Here is a 15,371-nt window from a genome sequence, read left to right on the forward strand (position 1 = left end):
TGTGTGGCAGAATTCGGTCCCAGTTCCCATGATCGTCGTCTACATACAGAGAAATCATACGGCAATTGTCTTGTTAAGCCGCTCAGTCAGTCCATTAGTTTGAGGATGGTAGGCTGTTGTCTTGCGGGGGGGGGGGGGGGTGCAACTGAGTCGAAGGACCTCGCTTCTGAGTGCCGACGTAAACAAAGTTCCCCTGTCAGTTAAGGCGACTGTTGGGGCACCGTGACGAAGCACAGTGTTGGGAATGAAGAAATGGGCAACTACCTCCGCGGTACCACTGGGAAATGGCCTTGGTCTCACAGTAGTGGCAGAGGTAGTCAGTGGCAACCGCTATATACCTGTTACCCATGGAGGACTTCGGGAATGGGCCTAGTAAATCCATGCCGACGTGATGAAATGGGAATTTCGGGGGATCGATAGGCTGCAGGAGCCCAGCTGGTTTAATGGGCGGTGTCTCCCGCCGCTGGCACTCACAGCAGGTACGGACGTAGCGGTGCACAACGGCAGCTAGCCTGGGCCAGTAGTACTTTCGGCGTATCCGTGCCATGTGCGAGAAAAATCGAGATGGCCGGAAGAAAGGTCGTCGTCACGCACGAAGAACTTCGTCATGAAGCGTCGTGGGTATTACAAGCAGATAAACAGTTTCTGTTGGACCGTAGTTCTTCTTGTAGAGCACACCACTGCGCAAGCAAAATTACGACAGTCCGCGCCTGAAGAGCTGAGGAGGAGCTGACACGGTCCCTTCGAGGTATTCGATGAGGGGCAAAAGTTCAGAGTCGGCCCGCTGCTTTCGGGCTAAGGTGGACGTCGGGATAACACTGAGAAAAGCGGAATCGTCGTCGGAGCCGTCCGTGTGGCAGGGAATAGGGACGCGGGACAGACAGTCAGCATCACTGTGTTTCTGGCCAGACTTGTGCACGATAGTAACGTCAAATTCTTGCAATCGAAGGCTCCATCGAGCAAGCCGACCCGATGGATATTTCAGGTTTGCCAGCCAACACAGCGAGTGATGGTCGCTCACTACACGAAACGGACGACCGTATAAGTCGGACGAAATTTCATGACTGCCCACACAACAGCGAGGCACTCTTTTTCCGTAGTTGAATAATTAACTTCGGAACGGGACAAAGTGCGACTGGCGTAGTAATGACATGTTCCGCACCGTCCTGCCACTGAACAAGGACCGCACTGAGGCCAACGTTACCGGCATCCGTGTGCAGTTCCGTGTCGGCCTCTTCGTCGAAGTGGCCCAGCATAGGCGTACATTGGAGACGGGACTTGAGTTCCGTGAAGGCTTTTTCCTGATCGGGGCCCTAAAAGAACGGTTCGGCTTTTTTTTTTTTTTTTTTTTTTTCAGCCGGGTCAGAGGCTCAACGATTTTGGAGAAATTGTGAACAAAGCGACGATAGTACGCGCAGAGGCCGAGAAATCGACGCAAGCTTCGTTTATCCGCTGGTTTGGGGAATGAAGCGACGGGAGGCCGTCTTTTCTAGGTCTGGGCTAACACCTCGATCGTTGACAATGTGGCCGAGAAATTTCAGCTCATTAAAAGCAAAGTGGAATTTTTCGAGTTTTAGAGAAAGACCAGCAGATCGGATGGCCTGGAAAACAGCGCGCAAACGTTTCAGGTGCTCGTCGAACGTGCGTGAGAAAATCACAACGTCGTCGAGATATATGAGGCGTGACTGCCACTTCAGGCCAGAGAGTACGGTGTCCATCATTTGTTGAAATGTGGCAGGGGCCGAGCAGAGGCCCCTGCCCCGAGCAGAGAGAGAGCAGGGAGCACTTTAAACTCATACAAACCGTCCGGCGTAATAAAAGCGGTCTTCTCAAGGTCTCGCTCATCAACCTCTATTTGCCAATATCCACTGCGGAGGTCAAGGGACGAAAAGTAAGTGGCATGGCGAAGGCGATCGAGGGAGTCGTCAAGGCGCGGCAGGGGGTACACATCCTTTTTCGGGACGTTGTTGAGGCGTCTGTAATCCATGCAGAACTTCAAGGTTCCATACTTCTTCGCGACGAGGACAACAGGCGAAGCCCAGGGGCTCGTCGACGGTTGGATAACGTCGTCCTGGAGCATTTCTGTTACTTGGCAGCGGGTGGCGTCATGTTCTTTTGAAGACACCCGGTAAGGACGCTGACATAGTGGACGTTGGTCGTCGGTAACTATAATTGGGTGCTTCGTTAGTGGTGTTTGTCGGACCTTGGAGGTTGATGCAAAACAATTGCGGAACGAAATGAAAAGATTTTCTATGCAGCGTTTCTGACTGGGCAAGGGGTGCGGGTTCACATCGGTCTGAATGGCTGTAGACGTCGCATTGTCGGATCTGATGTGTTAGATAAAGCGCACTGGCCTGTACATTCTCCAAGTTCTTCAAAATAAGCAACCGTCGTATTCGCCGTCAAATGTTGTGAAGTTTGTCACTAGCACTTCGGCTTGCCCACGGACAAGTTCGGCAAGGCCCTGAGCTACACAAACTTGTCGAGTGAGAATCAGTGACATGTTAGCTTCAGCAATGCTACGCGTGTCAGTGCTGTGATCACATTCGACTGTGACGAACTTGTTCGCACGCGGAGGGATCGTTATGTGGTCGTCACAGACGCGCAACATCGTTTTCGGAATGCGTGTTGCTATCAACGGCTCGCTTGGTTTAAAACGATACAATGCGCTGCTCCCGAAGGTCTATAATAGCACCATACCCTTGAAGAAAATCCATGCCGAGAATCAGATCTTTACAGCACTCTTGTTGTTGTAATACGGCAAAGGTGTCAGTGAAAGTAAAACCGCAGATCTCTATGCGGCAAATGCACATGCCAATCGGCGTCATTATATGGCCACCGGCGGTGCGCATCATTGGCCCAGACCAAGGCGTCAGAACCTTACAGAATGCCGTGACTAGCTAGCTGTTCATGACGGAAAAATTGGCGTCGGTATCCACAAGTGCGGTGACATCACAACTGTTGGCGGTTACAAAAATTTCCCCAGAAACAATGCGTTCGCAGCACGTCGCTAAGAATTCGTCGGATCGGATCGTCAACGCTCGGGCCGTCGCGTCAAATCGTCGGGTGGAGGCTGTTTAATCTGAGCTGTAGCGGCGGCCTCATCCCCGGAGGTCGCCATGTTTAGTTTTCCCGGTGAGGGGTCGCGCCTCTCAAATGCCCAGAGGAGGAGTATCGACTGAGGGAAGCAAAACGCCTCGGGGATGACGATCGTGACTACCGTTGCGGTGACGTCGGGCGCATCTCGTTAGCAGCCAGGTATTCCTCAATCTCCCGTGGTCTTTCGCCATAGCGGGGTCGAGGCGCGTTTGGTGAAAATCCTCTTAAGCCTATTCTCCGGTATGGGTGAAGATATGATAGTTGGGAGCAGGCGAGTTTGTGGTGGGTGCCAGGCAGAGATGCCGAAGGGGGTGTTGGCCGGTTTCGGTACGGGTAAGTCGAAGTATCTGGTTGCAACGTTGAGCTTTGAATAGTTCTGTGATGGCAGGGTATGTCCCCTTTTCGGGTAAGCGATTGGTGCTAACAGACTGCGATAGGGGGTCACCTTTCTGATAAGGACATCAATATTTTGTGGTTATGTTTGGATAAGTAAACGGTAGGGGAGATGATAGGTCAGTCGGCTGGTGATGAGGACATTTGTCATGCTATGGGTTTCTCTTTCTGACAGGCCGTGGTTGCGTGCGGCCACTCTGCGGATAAGGCCAGCAATTTGTTTTGTTTCCTTGCCTAGGAATTGCATGATAAAAGTTGCGTCAAAATTGTCCTATATCGACAAATTTCGCTTTCTTTTTTCGTTCGCTTATTTAACGCAGTCGACAGCCTGTTATCCCATTGTTTCGTTTTTGAACTTGTATGTGTTCTTTATTTGTGAGCTGTTTGTGCAAATTTGATAACACATTTTCAGTTTTTTGTGCTTTAAGAATTGCCTAATACTGTATTTTTGTAGAGCTGCTTTATTTCTTGTCATCATCATTTTGTCGATATTATGAATGTAATGCCCACCTGCTATGGTCTCAACTAGAGACTGGCAGTATTGCAAATAAATAAATAAATGAAGGCCAATGACCTTGACCCGATTGACCAGGGGTGGACCCAATTGATCTGGAGCTGTATGCGTGGGTCCTGGGCAAGTGGTCTGTGAGGAGTTTCGATTTGAGGGCCACAGTTGTCAGGTGTGAGGGGATGATAGCGATTGCTAATTGTAGATTTGTTTGCCTCTCCAATAGAGCCATCAGACTTCCGTAGAGTAATGTCGTCGGCATAAAGTGTCGTATGGATGTCGGGTATGTTGGCGAGTTCTTTGGCCAGCGGGGCTAGGACTATGTTACATAAGAGAAGAAGAACTGCGCCTTGCGGATGGCCCGGCCTAGGAGGGAGAAGCTTGAGGATGATATAGTGCCAAGTTGAACCTGAACCGTTCGCTGGGTAAAGAAGGCTTGGATGTATCGCCGTATTCGTAATCCGCAGCCCTTGGTGGTCATGGTGCGAATGATATGTACGTGGCTGACATTGTCGAAAGCTTTTTGAACGTCCAGCGAGAGAATAGCGCGTGTGTGGGCCATGTGCTTTTTGGTGTGGAGTATCCTCTCCTTCAGGGAGAGGAGTGCATCTTGTGTCGAGAGGTTGGGTCGAAAACCAAGCTAGTTGGATAGAAAACCTGAAGCTTCTATAAAGGGTTGGATTCTACTGATGATGACGTGTTCAGATAACGTTTCTACATAACTGTGGAGTCAGATAGGGCGAATGATTTGGAGTAATATTGTCGTGCCGGGTTTGGGAATAAAATTTATGTGCCCGTGTTTCCAGGCAGAGGACAGCGTCCCGGTGTGGCAGTGCTCGTTAAAGATGTTTGTCAGCTTCTGAAATGAGGTGTCACCTAGGTTGCGGAGGACTTTGTATGTGATGTGGTCTGTTCCGGACGTCGTAGAGCGGCGTATGTTTAGCAACGCTAGTTTGACCTCGCCGAGAGTGATATCCTTGTTGAGGTCTGGGTTAGGCGGATTGGCGTAAATGGTTCCGTCTCAGTCGAGAAAATGTTGGTAGGAATGCATACATGTATCACAAGGTTTGGATGATGTTATTGCCCTTTTGCAGTTCAAGGTAAATCAGACGTTGGGTGTTGTGAGTTTTAGTAGTTTTAGGGTCTAGCGTACCCTTCAGCCTAGTGCAAAATGAAGCCCACTTGCTTCGAGCGAAGAAGGCAGCATAAGGTTCCGTGGTCTGCGTGGGAAGAAACGCGTATATGCGAAGTAAAGGGGATACGCATGCGTGAACGGAAGGAGCCTCGCGAATTGACAGTACAATCGCAACCCGCGAACATAACCTTTACGGATACACAAGAAAAAAGTTATTAAACTACTAATTGAACTGTTGTGCTGCAACGAAACAAGGTTAAATATTAATTATATCATTTTATGCAACATGTATAGTTTACAACTAGCCCCGCGATGAATTTTGTAATTTTATTGCAACAAGCTTACAGCGCATCTATGCATTTTTAGTACTGTCAGTCTCTTCTGAGGCGAAATCAGGTTTGCATAGCAGCATGCTTTCGCAGGCCTTGTAATGTACCTGGGAATATAGCAATTAATATTCAGAAATTTTATGCTTACGAAGTAACGAAGCAGTAAATTGCTTATCGCTGCCGCCTTGCTGCCTGCACTGGTGCTTCTGGCAATCGCACAAAGTTAACTTGCTTGCCTCAAAATGCGCCGGTCGCGACAACTTACAGAAGCAGCATTTGCTACTATGGGCCATGTAATACGACGTATGTACTACTCCTCTAATGAGTAACCAAAACAAGTTTTTGAAATTTGAATCTGGTGACCAGCGCGCTCACCGGTTGGACCTCCGCCGACAAGTGCTGCCTTCGGATTGGATAGTTTGGGTGGTAATGGTTTCCCGCGCTTTATATGCACGAGCGCTGCCGCTTGTAGAGAGAGACCGCCACGACTATCCGTCGAGTGCAGTGCAGCTCGCAAGAAGAGGACGCGAGGAGTCCCGCCGGTCGTCGCTGTGCAAGGACACTCGAGTATGGCTAATAGTTTCCGGCTATTGTGCCGATCTTGCTCTTTACAATTCCTTGCAAATAGTGTACACAAGCACCTTTTGTTCATTTCACCTACGCCTCACTTGGAGCCGTAATTACCGCCACGGGAGCTTGCAGTGCTAGGTCACGAAACGGGTTACAATGGCTACGTGACCAACTCCATGGCACAACAAACCACAGTGGTCATGAAGTGGAACTACGCGGACCTCTATTACTGAACTGTCTTTTTGTGTAAAGACCTCCCGTGCTTATTCTGGCGTTGTGTGAAATTTGTCTACCATCGAGTAGCACTATAAATCGGAATTACAACCCACAAGAACGACACATGCAGCCAAGGTTCCTATTGGAAGCGCAGCGGTTTATATCTCACTAGAAGCACCACACACTGTGAGGTCCTGGATAGGACTTCTAGCATCGGTTTCGATGTGCCCATGAAGCAATGCTCACTTGAAAACCTTTTTTTAGAGCCAGTGATGGTTGGAACGCTCTGCACTCTGTGGAGAGACGACACAGATGTTTGATGTAGGGATGTAATGCATTGACCATTATTTTTAACACTGTCTGTTGCTAATGACGGAACGCCAACTTTCTTCCGTTTGCTTTCTTTGTAAGTGCCATAGACATATAACCACATTCTTAAGAATTTGTCTCAATTTGTCCACATTTTTATTGACTTTGCCGGCGTCGGGACGTTACGAGTAAGAGAAGGTCGAGAGACTAACTTGGATCAGAGCAGGCATTGGCTGATGTACTCAGGCGACGTATCTTCCAGCATAAAAATTTAGAGGTGCGCACGTAAGTCTCCTTACGTGCGGAAATGCGAAAACATTTAAGCGTTGTTGTTTTATTAGTATATTTATTTGTATATTTTGTATTAAATTTTATTACTTCCTGTTATTTAAAAGTTTTATTTGCTTAGTTCCCTCTAACGCTCTCCTACGTCCTTACGAGAGGCAAGGATAAATACGTACACCTTCGCTGGAAGTCAGCACGCCCGCGGAATGGTGGTGGCCGTTGGTGAGTCGATAGGTCGATCCCTGGCGTGGACAAGATTTTCTGTCTCAAATGTCATTCGAGCGTCCTTACTTTATACAGTTAGAATTACGGACCCGTTCGCAAGAACTGGGCGTAGAGTAGTGGTTAGCGCGCTCTGCTGGGACTTTTTTTTAAAGTGTCTGTTCGTGCGGACACACTCTGATGACAGGCTCTGTCCACAGACTCTGGTGACACCACTGATAAGACAAAAAATACATTCGCATTAAAAGCCTCTGTTATGCGAGACAGAAGACAGAGCGGTGAATCATGAAGGTATAGTGCAATGCAATCCGGATTCTAAAACGGCATTCAGTCGGATAAATTTTATATTTCGAATAAAGCTTGGGAAATAACCGTTATTTCCCAAGCTTTCGCGAATATTCGAAAATTTCAAACAGCTAATCGATTATCTTTCAATTTGGTAAATCGAACGAATCAAATACTGTGTGCCTAAAGTATTTGAAACAAACCGAAAACGTTCAGAACTTGTCGGACACTATAATTGGCACGGGATTCAAACAAGGCTGGGAGTATTTTTTCTTCTACGACTGTTCCAGAAACAGGGGTGACACCGGTGCCCTGTGTCCTCCTGCCGCAGTCAGTATGCAAGGGATGATGGGTTAAACTATTTTATGCGGTCCATTCTTGTGGCGCTGTTCATATGCAGTGCTAACGCCTCCTTGGCAGCGCTCATACCTGGCCTATCACTGGGCGACGCTGTAGTACACAAGTAAGTTGAGTAAACCTATAGCTATGATGCCAGATCTCGGAGGTCCTGATTCATACCTGCTACCCGTTTCGCGTCCTGAGATGTGGCTATAGCTTACCTCCATTGTTCATCAATAGCAAAAGTTAGTATACGGTCTGTATTGCCACTCATTACGAGGAAAGGGGGGGGGGGGGGGGGGGAGGGTTAGTGTTTAAGCTATAACACTTTACCGCAACGCCGCCGCTGATACCTCAATTTTCCGCCTGATTTCTCGTTGTGTACGAATATTCACACAGATTGGAAATATTATTTGCACAAATATGCGGTTGGTATTCAGTTCGGTTCTGTTACTGTTCGACTCGTAGTCGATTCGGTTTTGAGCGACACTATTCATATTCTATTCACAGTGGCAAAAAGTATCGCATACCCCTAGTTGGTCTCTTTTTGAACTACACAAAGAGCTTCCACACCAAGTTCATGAATCCGGCCAATTGTCAACCACTTTTAGGGAAATCTCACCAGGTTAGCGCTTTTTGACACATTGGAGTTACATTTAACGGAAGACTTGCTTGCGTGCATTGCCAAATATTTTTCTGATGCTTACGCCCATGGCTTACATGTAAGCCAAAGCCTGAAGATGAAGGCAGCGCAGGGCACGTGTGCATGGTTGCTTGCTCTCCTCTCCCCGTAGTTTTGGCGCTGCTTCTTCCTAGGATATGGTTCGCCTCCCTCCAATACCGACTCAAGTGTGTTTTGACTACACTTTCCTCCTCATTCACAACGCTGGCTGTGTTACTCCCCCCTCTCTGTGTTGCGCAGCTGACACCGCCTCAAACTGTGGCTATAAAGTTGAATGATCGTCGCAGTCACCGTGCGCGCCGAGGCAGCGACGATGACAGAGTGCAAGCCACCGTATCCCAATCCCCCTTCCACTTGTGAATGCCTCTCAGTGGATATGTACTCAAATCGTTGTTTACACTATCGGTGCATACATCCTGGTCTCATTTGCCTCTGAACGTCAATCATTTACCACCTGCGCTAGGGTTTCGGCCAACTACGCAAGAATTTATAAGCATATCACTGTAGTAATGAGTAAATGTAGGGCACCACTAACGTGCACGCTTGCTCTGCTGTATAACTTTAGCTGCCAGTAACCATACCCATCTCTAGTTTGCGAGCTTGAAATGGGGAATGCGGTACTCAGAGAAATTTCAATGACTTCAGGATACCCGCGGTCCGGAGGGGAAGCTCTGCAGCAGAAAGGTTATAGGCTTTTCTTTTTCTATAACGGGAGCTTCCATACCGGATACCAAACTATAGGTCCGAACGCTGTATCGCTCAAGAGAATGTATACGTGTCGCGTGGAACTTCACTTTGATTTCACCATGATTTTGTATTTGTTTCCTGGTTGCGCAGTGCTAGCAGCGTCCGCCTTAGCTTCAGCAGTTGCAAAAGTGAAAGCAAAGTTGCATGCAATCAAAAGCCGACTTATAGTACACAAATAAGACCACCAGCGCTCTCTAGAAGACGTCAGAACCACCAACGGTGTAGCAGCAACGTCACTTGCATGCACGACGAAGGAACGATTTAACTGGGCGGTGAAAGAATACATGGCCTGGGCGCAGACCATCCATGACTGCTCCATAGACCGAAAACAAGGGGGAGAAGTATTGAATACAAGATTGGGAGCTTCAGCTTTTTTACGTGTATGTATGTATGTATGTATGTATGTATGTATGTATGTATGTATGTATGTATGTATGTATGTATGTATGTATGTATGTATGTATGTATGTATGTATGTATGTATGTATGTATGTATGTATGTATGTATGTATGTATGTATGTATGTATGTATGTATGTATGTATGTATGTATGTATGTATGTGTTCATACATTTTTCTCTTTAATTTCGCGTTGTGCGTTCACTGCGCTGAAAGCCATGCACGCCACCTCTCATTTATGATTTTAGTATGTGTTAGTACAAGGTCATTAAAGCCAGTACATGAATCCGCAGAAGTTTTTGGAACATGGAAATCGCCATAAAGCTCAAATCCGTTGCTTCTGGGAATTGTGACCTGTCACTAGTGAGATAACTGAAACTCGAGCAAGGAAGTGCAGAGTATAGACACGGCCGCTCTATGGAAGCGCACTTAACGCTTCTACTGAGTGGCAGTGGCGGCGCTTTTTCGTGCCCCGTGTCCCCGAAAACCTTGTGAGTACGTGTACGTGCTTGCATTTTTAAAAGAAGTCAGTGTGATGATTTTTTTTTTAATTTGCTACGACAAAACTACAGAAACGATGACCTAACATGCACCTGACAAATAGAAAAAAAATATGTGAGTTAAGCGAACTTTATGGATGCGCAGGGTTCTGGCTTAAAGAATGCGATAATGACAGCGAATGGTTCTTACTTGATGTTGCTTTGGCGCTTCATGGAGCGCTTCTTGTCCAAATTAACGCCTGAATTAAGACAAATGATTACGCCATTCCTTTTTTTTTTTTTTTTTTCGTTTCGGTCTGAACATCGTAAGCAACTGAAAGTCATCTTTAAAAAGTTAGCGAGTGTCAAAGCAAACATATACGAACGGGTCTCTAAGAGGTTTATTATCTAAATCACCTGTGCAAGAACTAAATATATAGACCTAAATCTCCTTAATGAGCTGAAATAGCGTCTTCTCCTCTCTCCTCCACCGGCACCACGGCTCCTTCTCGCGATTTTCGACCGTGGCTCCCTCCCCTCTACGAGGACAGAAGTATAGCATTCAGATGTGTTCGTTTTCCTTAGTAAGCGCTGGCGCTAGTTTTAGCTCGAGCTTTTCAGCGCGTATTCCGTCTCAATCTGTTCACTTTATAGCATGTTTGGCTGCCGAAACGTTGAGTGAACACCTTTAAGACCTTACATTTGAATGCTTTCATTATTAGTTGTCAGACAGGTTCATTTACAACTTCCATTTCCGTGCCTCACTCGCTCATCGGCCGCCGGCCGAATCGCGCGAAATACATTCAATCCTTTAACTATATATGCTGCGAATTCGAATCATCCACCAGCTAGTCCCTTACAACTGTCACTGAGTATAGCTAGTGGTAAAGCATGGTATAGACCGCCACAGTGAAGTGCTCTTCTATTCAGGCTCCATCTCCATCGTCTATCGCATGTCAGAAAACGTTGCGCAATGCCAGGCTCCTTCTCCTTTTTTTTTTTTCCTTTTTTTTTTTTTTTTTTGTGAGCTTTGGAAACGTGGCAGTAGTATAGTCTGCCATGGCGTGTGTGCAAGGCGTCTGCTGCAAGTCTTACCAGCGCTTGTATATGCGGTGCGCGGAAACCATATAGCACGCTTATTATTATTTACCTTATCAAAACAGAGCAGAAACGATCAGCTAACTTTCGGCTTTATCCCGGCGATTGACAAAGTCACTCAGACATTATTTTAGGCTAGCACAAAGGGCCTTGGAATTGCAATAGCGGTGATGTGGTTAGACGCAAGATTACCTGTTTTCAAAGTGCACGTAGTATAATCCGCAGACTTTCCATTATAATAATCCATTAGCATAATCCATTAAAACTATCCAGTCGTACCCTTAAACGCGTAGCTTAAGTTTCACTTTTTTTTTTTTTTTTTTTTTTTGCGGCGCTTACATTTTTAAATAATTTGTATAGGTCTTCAGGGTAGTGTAGAGACGGCGCGGATGGGCGTGAGGCATAGGGCTCAATGAACGAAACAAGGATCTCCAAGCTTCTAATAGCTGTATTTCACGTACACGGTGTTTTTGCGCGTAGTTTCATTAAGTATTTTTTGGACATGTTTCAAAGCGCTTAGGCTTCATGAAAGTAAGATTTACCGTAGGCGAAGAGCTCGCTTCATCACGTTTCATCCATTGTGCAGTGTGTCACCGGTACAAGTGCATTTTGTATCCCGAAAGGCTTAATGCCGTAGCCGTTATCTGGTAGAATTGCGCGTTCCGACAAGAAAATCATGTGAATTCTGCCAGTGAAGTAGCATATACGAAACTCCGTCATGACAAGACGTCTTTGTTAAAAGGCATCTTTCGAGCTAGGTAAGATTTTAATATCAGTCCGCCCGGTTTCTTCTTGGTCTCCATGGTGGCCTCTCAAGATTTTCAGCTCTAGAGCCGGCGCTTGACGGCACTTTTATCAAAAGAAGGAAGTTCTGCCAATAAAAAATAAATAAATAAAAAATCCAGTAGAAAGTGAATGTGTTCGGCAGTGAATGTCATTTCGTATGCTACAGTGAATTGTTGGTTCGAAGAGATTAAACGCGGCCTTACGGACTCTCAAGAATACCATATTGTAATCACGTAGGCGCGCTAAACTTTAACTCAAGACGATTCACTAAAACAAGACAAGACTGGTACGTCAAGACAAGACAAGACAAGACTGGCCTATGTGATAATGGAAAATCAACTAGCCGCCATTACAGCATTGCTTGCCATATTGTCAAAACATGCCAGCATTTGAACCGATTTGTATTATTTGATTTCAACCTATACCCTTCTCACGACGAAGAAATACCGAATTAAAGTCTCAATTAAAGTTGCCACAGAATTTAACATTTCGTACGGGGGTGTTTAAAATCCTCCATTAAATTTTTTGGTACAATATTTAGAGTCTGCTAGGTGGCACGAAACCTCTTTAATAAGCCAGATCGACACACCGCCTTGTGCATTAATCAAAGACGTTTTTGCACCTTTATTCGAGCCATCCAGATCTTTTCTCCCACCTCTTGACTGGGAATGAGATGTGGTTTCATTAGTGGGACGGGGATCAAGAAAAAAAAAAAAGCTGCCTATGCGGTAAAGCCATTCGGTACTCTCATACTCGAAGAAATTCGCAACCTAAAGCTCGGGGAAGAAGTTTTTTTGGGACGCAAATGAGACCCTGCTTATTTATGATCTGGCGTCACCCGTTAATAATTAGGGGGTATTATTAACGATGCTCCCTTAACGGTGCGCACACTCCCAGACACCCTTAGAGTGAGTGAGGGTAGCTGTTCCGGTCGCAAAGGAGATGCCCTCGACTTGCGTGGCAAGCTCAGCCAGAATTCAACTACCTTGTAGTGAGAGAAGGGGGTGGCCATTTGGTGCCCAGCTGTCGCCGATTCAAACCAGAGTAAGGATCAGAGTCAGAAGTAACAAACAAAACACAATTTATGCACAGCAAGAGACGATACAAAGGAATGCACAAGATCACTTGAAATGCACAGACGAGAGATTCACAGAATAACAAACGCTAAGCATGCAATTACAGAGGTATTCAATATCCTAGAGGCTTTACAACACAGATGAAACACGAGAGAGTTACATAAACAAACACCAAATTATTCACCGGGCACTGTTGCACTCCGACGCCTCAAGAGTCACGATGTGGCCGCCATACAAGACGAGCGCCGCTCCCTTGCAGGTCCGTAGGCTTGCCAGCAGCGGGTGATCCCCGGGAGTCCAGCCGAAGCACCAGCGAACACGTCGCACTGACTGACTGACTGACTACACAAGCGGCGCAGTCTCTTTAAATAGGGCGCGCCGCGTCTGTCTGTTAACCCGCACCAAAGCTAGCGCGCACACACACTTAGTTTCGCTGGTTAGAGCGCTCCCTTCTCCTCCCGTCGAGCCGCGCGTCGTCATTGGCTAGGTCCCATAGAAGGTTCTGGATTTTTCTGGCATATTCTAGTTTGATGAGTCCGCGTGATCGCCGGGTTAGAGTGTACACTCTAACCGGGTGATGGGAAAGAGGGCGGCGGCTAAGCGTACAAAGCTACGCGCTCTCTCGCGCGGGGAAGGAGGCTTTTCTCGAGCTTTCCACGCGACGCCGCGCGGGCCTCGCGCCGTGCCGGCTTGATAAAAATGTGCGCCGATTTCGTGACATCTGGAAACGAGTCGAACAGTAAAAGGGGAGTATGTGCCAGCGTTCTCCGAAAATTGAATGAGGCCATCGTGGAAAAACGTCGATAATTAGTGACAAGGGGCGCCTTCTTTGTGTAAGACAATGCCCCGGGTCACTGGTTTCGTGTTTACCGAGGCCGCCATTCGAAAGTGTGGTTTCGAAGAGATGAGGGTCTGGGTTTTAGTAAGATTCTTTTTTATTTCCGAATCTGAAGTACTACATCAAAAGAGCAAGGTTCGATGTCATGAACCCAGTTCAAAATGTTGCAAATGAGTAATCACCGGGAAGAAAATTACTTTTTTAAGTATCAAAAGCCTCCAGGGAAATTGGAGAACGGAACTATTCTTATGGAGGGTTATCTTGAAAAAAATATATATATTTGTTTTCAAGGGCCTGGCAGTTTTCCTTATATGAGAGTTGCACAACTCTCTGATACCCTCTCGTAAAAGAGAGGTCCTTTCAAGACGTAGTGGCGGGCGGCGAAAAAGATCGCATTCGGTCGACGCGTCGTACTATGTGCACATGAAATGTGCTTGCAGAGCATCGGCATGGTCAATTTAAAGAATAAACTAAAACAAAATAACAGCGAATTGCTCTTTATGTTGAAGTAATTGACCAGTTGGTGAAGCAAATAACCCCACTGAAGCTAGGCTCCACGTTGCAGATGACTATTAGCGCTTTTTTGTTTGCAGAATGCGCCTGCCGTATATGTTATTTAGCTTCTCCCAGATGGCCGGATCGTTATCGACGTTCTCACTTCTAGACAAAGGATGCCTTTTCTGCGACATGCCGTAATGGAGGAAATCGGCAAGAGCTGTTAAGAAAAAAAAAAAAATCCGAGGGTGCATTTAAGTCTGCTCAGGTGCGGTAATGCGAATCCATTACTACTTCGGGTTCTGTCACGCAGTATGGTGGATTCGTCCGACACTACGCTAGCGAACCTCGGCCGCGCTCGGCCAGATCGCGTATGTGTGTGGTGTATTTACCGAGTTTAAATGAAGGTATGGCGCAGATAGATGAAACTTCGTGATGACGACGATGTTCGCTGCACATGGTGTGAGTGTGTTGCAGTTGGAACTTGACGAAGACGACAATGTTTACTGCACACTGAACGAGGGTGTGTTGCGTTGCAGTGTCTCACGAGGCGTGATCACCTGCGGCAATGGTTTAGGGTATATATATATATATATATATATATATATATATATATATATATATATATATATATATATATATAAGCATTCATCTTTGATATAAGCAGCCAGCAGTCTTGTTCCTATACAGAAGCAACAGGCCGGTGTGCCATCAACATTTCGCCTGTCCTGTAGAAAGCCAACGTAGACTGCGTACAAAAGAAAGAAAAAGGTATCATTGGGAATAAAAAGCCCCAGGACACGTGTATCGTAACTGTAGTTCATAGCTTCGTTATCAGCCGGAGACTTGTGAGAGTACTTTTGAAGGCGAATGTCGAACACGCCTGCTATAAACTGCGGCGATCAAACTCAAACGAGGCCATTATTGGCTGTGTACAGGAAAATACCTTCTTGCTAATCCTGGACACATTTGTCCTGGGAAGAATGAGAAATATGTTGGTCTTTTCCTGTTTACTCGAATTTTTTACAGCGGCAGCTATTAAAGACCCGTTTCTTCAGTTTGGCGTCGTGGCAGCAATAATC

The sequence above is a fragment of the Amblyomma maculatum genome, chromosome 1 (genome assembly GCF_055883805.1).
Source record: "Amblyomma maculatum isolate TAMU_Amacu chromosome 1, ASM5588380v1, whole genome shotgun sequence".
Lineage (NCBI taxonomy): Eukaryota > Metazoa > Arthropoda > Arachnida > Ixodida > Ixodidae > Amblyomma > Amblyomma maculatum.